Raw genomic sequence first — 6921 nt, forward strand, 5'->3', positions numbered from 1 at the left:
ATCAGGAAATTGCATTCAAAATAATTGGAGTGCTATTTACTTAGCAAAATCAAGTTTTTACACACAAATTGCAATCTTCACTTGAAAAATATAATTTAATTTGGTATTAAAACTTAATTGTGGATTCTACTTGCAGATTTGCACAAAATGTACTCTTGTTCTACTGGTGAATTGTATTTAACTCTATGTTTTTATTGTAAAAAGTTATTTTTGCAACCTAAATCAAATCACTACTATCATATTTTATTGTTAGTCTATTTTCAGTATATACGATTTATTTAATAAAACACAAATAATCTGTGAGAAATTTGAGCTGATCTGTTTGGATCTTCCAACAGAAAATAATCCTGAGAATAACTCAAAAGTAAACAAATCCCAGAGGATATAGGTGGCCACCGCAATGCCTGACTGCAATGTATTTCCAGTTTTTCAACAGATCAGCAGATCAATGCAATAAAAGTGTAAGTTTATTGCAAATTTTCTGCAAAAATGGTAAAAAAAAAAAAAAAAAAAAAAAAAAGACAAAAAAAAACCCCATTGGGTTTATGTGATGCTAACTCCCACCTGCAGAGGGCACTGTCACCATGCTGCTGCCTCATCATTACTGATGTCACGTTATGTATCGTCTCGGTCTCGGTTTGGTTTGAATGAATAATGTGAACACCAAGCAGACCGGAGGCCTCTCCAAAAGCAGGAAGTGGACTACCATGCAAGGCATTCTGGGTAAATACAACCAAAACAAACGCGCTAGCCGAGCACTAGCTGGAAAAAAGGCTCGAGAAATCCTCCATCTTGACCTCCGATGATAGTCCGTTTTTGTTTACATTTCGTAGGAAGGAGGAAGTTGCTCTCAGTGTCTTCAGAGGTTTTTGTCGTTTCCTTCAGTGTTTCTTGGTACAGCGCCCCCACAGGTCAGGAGGGGAACAAAATTCTGTTTTTTTCATTAATAATGACAACAATAATAATAATATATTAAATAAAAAAAAATATATTTATTAGATTTATTCCAGTTGGACAGCTGCAGTGTTTGCATGTCATTTGAAACCAAAAATAATAATTTATGGCTAAATTATTATTTAATTTAGTAATAAAGTAAGTGTTTTTGTGTTTGATATGATGTAAAGCACTTTGAAATGGCTTGCTGCTGAAATATGCTATACAAATAAAATTTGATTGATTAATAATAAATAATGTATTACTTATGTTTTTAAGTAATAATCAATAATAATAATTTTTCTATATATTTTTTAGAATAACAGAGATATGATTTTTTATTTAAACACGTTTATTTTTCAATAAATATACATTATAACATCAGACTTTACCATAAGAGTCACATAAAACATATTTTAAGAAGGAAAGAAAGAAACTAGGAAAGAAAGAAAAAAGAGAAAGGAAGAAAGAAGGATTAGGAAAGAGATTATTTTCTGTAACATGTTTCTAAGGGTTCGATTGCAGCCATCTTTGGTCGCCACCAGATGGCGCTCAGAGCACAGGGTTTGATTGATTTACTCCTTTCCGCCGGGGAAGAAGAGCTCCGTTTCCCCGGAGTGAAGCTGTTTGCTGGTGATTTTTATTCCGGACCGAAATCCGCTGTGTGTTTGACAGTGCTTTGTTTATTTTGACACAGAAAAAGGTCAGACAAAATGTTAATGACGTGAATATTTTTGCTTTCACACAACATAAACAGCTCAGAGCGGGAAATTGTATTTCTGTCATTTTGTTTTTCTGTTGACAGAGTTTATCTAAATCTTTGCCCGCCTTGTTTTGATGAGTCACGGTTTGATGTCTGAGTGTTAAACACTTTTATTTTCACAAGTTGGTCATTTAAAAAAAAACAATCTGGACTATTTCAGATAAATTACACGTTAGTCAAGGGAAGCCGAACCTCAAAGTCTGGTGTTGGACGGATGTGCCGCCATGACATCTTCACGTTCGCGGTCCGTCACGGCGGTGACAATGATTGGACCCGAACGCTGAGTCATTTTCCGGGCAGAGAGGGAAGCCAGCATCGTTTCTGACTCAGCCGTCAGATGAGTCTGAAGGTCTTTGCTGGATGTTTTCATCAGAGAGGGGACGTTGGGTTGATTCACAGTGGCGACCCCAATTGGGGGGGATGAGAGGGCCACAGCCCCCTGGAACAAAGCTGCCCACCCCACTGGGCCCCCAGAGAATCAATTTTATCAACTAAAATGTAAAGCTCAATAAATGAATAACTACATAAAATTGGTATAAATATTTTTTCTTTTTTTTAGGTATTCATTTTTATGTATTTATTGGGTATGTGTGCATATTTTTTTTTACTAAATGGACAGTAGACATGTCCTTTGAAAGACCTAAATCCTGTTCTTATAACTGATAAAAGGTTCAAATCAGCCTAAAAGGATTTAAAACTAGATGGCTTTATTTTAATATAGCAAATGTTGCAACAACATCCCCTTCCTACAATAAAACAAAGGTAAGGTAAGGTAATTTTATTTATATAGCACATTTTCAGCAACAAAGCAATTCAAAGTGCTTTACATGAGTTGAAAGGAAATACAAACAAAATAACAAACCAAAGGAAAGAAAAATGAGGAAAGAAAACTAATGTTGTTCTAAAGTATGTAAACTAAGTGCTCCTGTGCAGGGTATCTAATTCCATTTCTAAATCGTGAGTAGTCTACAGTTTCTGATAAAATAAGCTAAAGAGTGACTGGTCTAATTCCTTTTCTGGGTTAAAAGTAATATAAACTAAGCAGTGACTGTTCCTATTAAGTATTTCTGGATTCCAAGTTTGTAAATAGTGCGTACTCCACAATTTCTGATATTACTAATAAACTAAAATAATCCTTTTCTGGGTTAAAATAATTTGGATGACTTTATTTGCCTGGTTTTAGTTTTCTTTGCACATCCCTGGTTTAGAGTATAATTTTCCTCAGAATGTGAAATTTATTTAGTTCCTTTCAAACATCTTTCTGAAAATGTTTAGTTTGTGTGGGAAAAGGCCATTTAAATACTTTTTAGTGTTCAGGACCGCCACCAGTTTTATGTCTGAAATGCAAAGAGGGACTGAAGCTATTTAAGAGGCAGGAAGCATGCAGACGACAGAAGAAGAAAAAAAACAGAGTGGGAAACCTTGGAGACGAAGACACTAAACAAACTGGAAACCAGACTGAATTACCAGGACATCAGCTGCATAACAAGGAGGGAATCAAAGAGTATATAATTACTGGGAGGGTTAATTAGGGAAGTGAATGGAGGGAAATTAATGAGAACAAGAAAACAAGTGGTGACACGACAATCTGGAGTCAAGATAAGGACAGCAGAGTACAGACTGTTCAAATAAAAACTTGTGGCATGCATATTCATTAGTTCTTTCGACTCAGATTGCTGTGATATCACAGCTGGATGACTTTGAGGAACCGGTGTTGCACATCTAGAAACTGAAAAATGCCCATTCTTCTCCTGAGTTATTGTGTTAACTGTGGGATTAATTGTTTTTAAGGGATTATGTTTGCCTAAATTTGTTGTAATTTTCATATTAACCTAAAAGTTGTTTGTGATGTCTAAAAACTCATAACAATTTCAAAAATTTTATATTTTTATTATATTTTTTACTTGTGCAATGCATGCTGGGTCGATAACAGGTTACAGCAAACTGGAGAATTTAAGCAAAACACAAGAAGTCAAGATCATGTTGGCTAATATGGCAACAAAAATGTCTGGATTCAAAGTTTAATGAACCGTTAAAGACGAGATATCTGGAAACAAGCTAACATGATGGCTTGTGATTTAACTGTTTACAAAGATGGCTGGTTAACACTGTTAGCGACGATACTTTTCGGTCTGGGTTAGCACTTCCTAGCAGATAGCCGCACCTGAATCGATCTCTGGTCCACTTGGTGTTCACATATGCATTTGAACCGCACCAGAGTTCAGTTCAACCAAACGGAGACGGGAGTTTGTGGTTTTTTGGTCTGTTTTTTTAATTAGCATTCACACCTCCCCAAACGAACCAAACCGGTCCTTCTGGTCCCAATTTGAGTCCGAGGTTTGTAGGCACCAGATTGGAAGTGAACTCTGGTTCAGTTCAAATGCAGATATGAACGCCAAATGGACCAGAGACCACTCCAAAAGCAAGGAAGCAGACAACAGTGCAGTGCATTCTGGGTAAATACAACCAAAACAAGTGCGTTAGCTTGTGGTGTTTAGCCAAAAGCTAAAGAGAAATCCTCCAACTGCTGAAATCTGACGCCACTTCATTTTTGTTTCCATTTGGTGAAGAAGGAAGTTGCAAAGAGTCTTCAGAGGTTTTCATGTTGTTTTCTTCAATGATTCTTGATGCAGCGCCCCCACAGGCGAGGAGGGGAACAGGTTGGTGTAACTCAGAGCCACAGCAGCTGGAAATGGAGCAGATGCTGCAACTCTGGTCCCAATAAAACCGAGTCTACCGAACTATCAGGTGGGAAAAACAAGAGAAATACACTGAGAATACCTAAAATTAAACAAATTTCTGTGCACAGAAGAGAAATGAACCAAACAAAACTAAGATCAAATCAAACAAACATGAAAAGTCCTCACATAGGTGACCATCTCAGGCTGCATGATAATCCAGAGCATGTAATCTGCGGCTGTGTCACAGTAAACAGCTTAGCATGCTTCTGACCCTAAAAGCTTCCCTGGTGGGCCTCTAGCTAATTTTTCACCTCATTAGCCTGGGCAGATGTAAAAACTGGGACACTGAGGACAAAGGAGGCCTGTGTTCACATCCCCGGCAGGAAGGAACGGGCTGGTGGGAAGGATGCAGGCGGCGCCGCATCATCGGAACGCGCTGGTACGCCACGCTTCTCGCAGGCTTCAAGACGATTAGTGACACGAACAGAAAGGGCAGCGATTCACCGCGTAGTGATTCACCGCGGAGCGATTCACCGCGAAGCGATTCACCATGTAGTGATTCACCACAAAGCGATTCACCATGGTGGTATATTTCACCAATGTGAGGAATTATTTAACTGCACATATGAGGACAGGGGGAAGGGGCAGCTATGACAGAGGATTAGGGCCATTGGGGGAAACAATTGTTCTCAGAATTCTTACTTTTCTCAGAAATTTGAATTTTCTCTGAATAATGACTTTTCCTTGGAATTCTGACTTTTTTTTTTAAGAATTCAAACGATTTTTTTCCCAGAATTTTTTCTTTTTTTCCTGAAAATTCTGACTTTTTCAGAGTCTACTTCTTTCCTCAGAATAATAACTTTTTCTTGGAATTCTGTCTTTTCTCAATGTCTTTTCAGAATTTTGATGTTAAAGTCAAAATGTGACTTTTTTTTAATTCTCAAATTTTCTAAAAATTGGACCTTTTTCTCGGAATAATCCCTTTTCCTCATAATTCTGACCTTTTCCAGAATTTAACTTTTGAATTATTTTTAGTTCAGAATAGATTTCCCCCCCCATAAATCTGATTTATCCCCAGAATTCTGGCTTTTCTCAGAATTTATTTTATTTTTCCCCCCTCAGAGTAATTCCCTCTGAATTCTCTCTGGGCACTCTCCCACCTCTGAGTGTCTGACGTTGATGGATCATGTTGGGGAATCTGGATTCTGTTTCCCTTCCTTTTTTTTTGCTCCTTCAGAAACAGAGGAAGCTTTCTGCTCCTCCAAAATCATCCGGGTATTCTTATCAGGATTCAACGCGCATCTCCCTGCATCTCATCACCACGTTTGTTTATGACCATAAGAATCGGGTAAAAGGTCCAGCATTCATGGGCAGATCTGATATTTCGGGATTAGGATTTAGTTCCTTCCAGCACATCTGGGTTAGCGGACCAGATGCGCGTTGGATTATTGACCTAAAGTGGCGCTTCCACCGTAAAAGCCGCACGTGTTTCCGTGTTTATATTTACATCCTGACCGGAAAGAGTTAACCGCCATGATGTGAGAGAGAGAGAAAGAGAGAGAGAGAGCGGGAACTCGGCCAGAAGAAGCCTGTGTTGCCGAGTTCCCATGGCAACCAGCTACTGTAGCGTACCTGACCTACATATAAGGTGGATGTGGACAAACATGGCGGCCGTCAGCGGCGCAGGAAGAAACGTTTTCCAGATGGTGACGGACCGAACCGACTCTGCTGCTCCACAGAACAGATACCGGAACCGAATGACGGAAAAACCTGACTGGTTTTCACACTTTTAGGCTTCCGTTGAATGGCGGCCGATTATAAACAGTCAAAAACTGAGGAAAAATGGGGCTTCATGTTTTTAAAGCTTAAATGTCAATTTTAAAATAAACACCTACTTTACAAACTATATATTCATAAGCAAAGTATTTAGTTAGCTAGCTAAATATATGGTTTGAAGCTAAATATTTGGTCCATAAACTTCATTTTTAGTGCCATCCTAAATATTTAGTTTCAAAATTAAATATTTAGTACCAAACTAGATATTAGTTAATAAGCTAAATATTTAGTTTAAAGCAAAAATATTTAGTAACCAAGATAAATAATCAGCTTAAATTGTCATGTTGAGATTAATTTGTCGAACCCACATGCGCAGAACACACTCTGGAGACGGGTAATGGTTATGGTGATTTATTAAATACAGTGCTAACAGGTATGTACAAGGTGGTCCGGAACTGGCGCTCGTCTGCGTGGTTCTGGATCTCTGGGTGGAGATAAGACAGGTAAGAGGGGTTCAGTGATCGTGGGATTGCAGTCCAGCCAGAGACCTACTTGCCGGTGAGCTCGTCTGAGCACGGAGAGGTGAACCGCTAGGATCCGGAACTGCAGGCTGGAACGAGGGCGTGAGTTTCCCTAGAGGGCGGACAGGTGAGTGGAGGGAGATCTCATACAGGTGCCGGAAGGGATCCGCTTGACCAGGGATCTGCCGCCGACAGAACTCAGGGCTGGTCTCGGGGACGTGGCCACCAACGGGTAAACTCCGCGGGG

This window comes from Poecilia mexicana, unplaced genomic scaffold (genome assembly GCF_051168715.1).
Source record: "Poecilia mexicana isolate PSO_F unplaced genomic scaffold, ASM5116871v1 scaffold_19, whole genome shotgun sequence".
Classification (NCBI taxonomy): domain Eukaryota; kingdom Metazoa; phylum Chordata; class Actinopteri; order Cyprinodontiformes; family Poeciliidae; genus Poecilia; species Poecilia mexicana.